Source organism: Urocitellus parryii, chromosome 2, assembly GCF_045843805.1.
Source record: "Urocitellus parryii isolate mUroPar1 chromosome 2, mUroPar1.hap1, whole genome shotgun sequence".
Taxonomy (NCBI): Eukaryota; Metazoa; Chordata; class Mammalia; order Rodentia; family Sciuridae; genus Urocitellus; species Urocitellus parryii.
The window spans coordinates 93,214,744-93,218,591 of NC_135532.1; positions in this window are offsets into that span (position 1 = coordinate 93,214,744).

A 3,848-nucleotide genomic window follows, 5' to 3' on the forward strand; every position below is an offset into this window, starting at 1 on the left:
GCTCTGGGCCAATCCTGCCAGGCTCCTTTTCTGTTTTGAAGAGGGTTACAACAGGAGAATCTGCAGGGTGCTTACTGTGAGGGTCAGATGAACTGGGCACAGCAAGGGCTGGGAAGTCAGACAGAGTTGAAGCTGATTTCTGCCAGAGGAGGAGACGGTCCTTGGAAATAAAAGACATCTCATCACCAGGCCTATGAGTAATTGCCTTAACATCTCCCCCCAACCCTGGAAACCTGGTCCCTAGTCCATAGGAGACCTGGTCCCACTCATCTAGCTGCACCCACCTCCCATGTTCAATTTCCAGTCTTGCTTGATCTCACACTATGGCAGGATGGAACAGTGAGAAGAATGGACCCTGGCATGGCCTTCACTCTGCACCCGCTCCCCTAAGAAAGTGAGCTCAGGTATGCTGTGGCCTGAGCCCCTCCTGGAAACACCTTCTCTGGTGAAGCTTCCCACATGGAACCAGGCTTCTGGGCTAAAAAAGCATCTGCCTCCATGAATGAGAAGAGACCAGCCTCTGGTATAGAAGAGACCAGCCTCTGGTATCAGGAAACCTCTATCCATCTGCCTGCTCAGTAGCCCTGTGGTTGGCCATGTGTGATTCTCCACAGGCATTCTAGGCCAAAGCCTAGCCCTGGTCTCCTCTTAACACTGGGTTTTCCTGACCTTGTAGTCCATGCTTAGCTGCCCTGGATGCCCATGCTAGAAGATAACTCCAGGACTAAGACGGTGCTTGGGGTAGGTAATTCCTCAAGAACTCTACAGGGACCAGGTCTGAAAGCACTCTCCCTAGTGCCTCCATACTTTCTGACATGTCCATACATCTCTGCTGTCCATGAACTATACTCACCTCCTTGAGGCTTGACCCCCCCCAGAGTGACTCCCCACCCTCTTTCCTCGGGCTCCTTTTTCCCAGAGCCTTGTTGAGCTCCCTTATTCTTTTTTTTAAATTGTAGTTCGACACAATACCTTTTTTTTTTTTTTTTAATGTGGTGCTGAGGATCGAACCCAGGGCCTCGCCCGTGCTAGGCGAGCGCTCAACTATTGAGCCATAACCCCAGCCCAAGCTCCCTTCTTATAACCATTTCCTCTCTGAATCCCTCCTCTGCCCAGGCCAGGGGCCATGCTGTCAGATTTCACCTTGAAGCTCCCTTATCACTACCTCCATCTGCTGTTTGCTTTAGCTGAAGCAAATGGTTTTCTTTTGTGCTGGCCCTGAGCACTGGGACCAGAGTGGTACAAGGATAGGAATTAGATATGGAGGATAGAAATTCAAGTCTTGGAGTCTATGGGCCTCCTCTGCCCACTCTTCTTGCACTTGCACCCTATTATACACTTTCATCCCTTGATTCCAGGCATAGGTCTGGGCCACCCAAATTGGCAGCTCATGCTCAAACTCATCCCTCACCCTGAGCTGACTTACCTAGCAGGCCCTTGGGACTCCCACCCCAATCCAGTGTGAACATGTACTCCCCCACCTCATTGGTTTAGCTCCCTACATTTTTCTCCCCTCTGGCCACACACACACACACACACACACACACACACACACACACCATGTACCTATAAACCTATACATATGCTTAGCACAGAGTATCAAAAGTTAAAAGCAAAGAGAAACCCAGAAGTTCTCCACTCCCATAACCCAGTCCAGATGCCCTCTTGTACAAATGGGAAAGCAGAGGCCCAAGGGATAGAATTCAAGCAGCTATCTTAGGTGGGAAGTAGGCTGCAAAGTCCTAGAGACAGAGTCTGCTTTGAAGGCAAACCTCTCAGCTGGACCATTTACCTGGGCACATTCTTTCTCCAGGCTCATTTCTCATCCAGGGCAACCAAGATCTCAGCATTCTGCCTTGGGAAGCCTAGCACCCCCATGTCCTTCAATTCCCTCCCTTCTACTGGCACCTCCCTACCCCCAGTTGTCTTTTCATTTCTTCATAGGAGAATCACTTCAGGCCCCAACCACACGCTCTGAACACCCAGCTCCAAGCTCCTGTTGTGTGATCCCAAACAGGTCACCTTACCTCTCTGAGTCTCCATTTCCTCAGCAAATGAGATAATAACAGAGCTGGCCTCACATTCTACCGTGAACCTGAAAGGAATTTACTTCAGGGAGAAGGATCCTGTACCAATATAATAGTAACAATAACAGCAACAACAATAATAAAACTACTGCTCTTTTATACATGCTTTTCCTCAATTCTCTACCCACAGGATCTTTTTTCTTCTCTATCAAACTTCTTGCAGGAACTGCCTGCACCCTAGCTGCTGCTTCCTGATTACAAACTCCTATATATGCGTTTCTAACCATGAGAGAATGCCCCTCACAGGAACAGGCCACAAACCCAAACACTCATCTGGCACACACACACATGCTCACACATACGCACACACAAATGGTAAACAGAATATAATTCATTTGTAAAGGAGACTCCAGTCGTATCATCCATCTTAAGCTAAAATTCAATACTTCTCGGCACAGACTGTTGGGTCTTGATGAATGGAGAGGACTAAGGCTCCGTGGGTCCCATATGCTTGCTGCAGGGTCCTGCTCTCTGGAACAAAATAACTGCCAACCACAGGGGCCAGTAGAAATGGAGGTTAGCATTCCAGGTTAGCATTAAGAGGTCAACAATCTATCCTGAGGCTCCAACAAAAACCACTCTGGGTTCTGTCCTCCAATCTGTAGCCTCCTAGAAGTTCACAAAGTCCTTATCTGCTGTTGCATATTTTTTCCAGGCCCTTTGAGGCTATTGCAGCCTGGCCAGGGTTTGGGCTGAGGTACCTCCAACAATCTGGATGACAATCCCAACTTCAATTCTATTTTACCATCCCCAACCTCTTCCACTCCCTGCTACAATTAAGCTACCCATCTCTGATAAAATTTCTTCCACTCGTTAGAGCCTGTGTCCACTTCCCAAGTCCCTCTGAGGACCTTGGCCTAGGCTGTGTCCTCACCCTAGATCACCATTTCTTCCCTTGTTAGCCTGGAGAACTCCACAGGATTCAGGCCCAGCTCAAACACAGCTTCCTCCAGGAAGCCAATCCCGACCCTCCTGGGAACAAATTCGAGTGGCTAGAACCATGAGGTGGGAGACTTGGTGAGGGAAGCCAGAGGAACTGTCCCTGCCCTATTATGCAGGCTCCTCAGCAGGGGACTCAGATGCAACTTGAGCAATGATGAGTCATTGAAGGGATCAAGGGGGTGCAGTGTAGTCAATGCGAGGTGCTGGGGTGTGGCTTTAAAGGGATACACCAGGACCTTCCCCCCAGCCTAGCCTGGGGGAGGAGTCCCCAAGTCGGTGTCACCAGGCCCGGCGGGCTCACTAAGTGAACATTCCTCCGCTCGGGGAGTTTTATAGCCCCGCCGTGCTTCCTCCGCAATGGCCTGTGCTGTTTACGAACCCCTCTCCGGCTTGGAAATAGACTGTCTTTCCTGAACGATTTTCTCTTTTCCCATTTACTAAACATTGATTTCCCCCCTCCTGCGCCTCTAATAGAGCAGAAACCAATACGTCTTTGTTTGCTTTTCTCGCGTTCGGGGCGCGGGCGGTGGCGGGGGGCGCGCGGGCTGCAGCGGCAGGGCCAGGTGGCTGCTCCGCGCATGTGCAGCCGTCCAGGTGGCCCTGCCCTCTGCCGCTGCAGCTCCCGCGGCCCCGCGCGGGTGCCAATGTCTGGGATCCCCGAAGAGTGGGGCACACGTCCTCGGGTAGAGAGGGTGGTGAGACTAGGGGACTGAGTAGCGTAGGGGTTACAGCGAGAGCCAGTCGCAGGAACACCAAGAAGGCAAACTATTCGAGTGGTCTCCCACCTCTTCTCTGCCTGAGATGCCATTAGGGATGGCT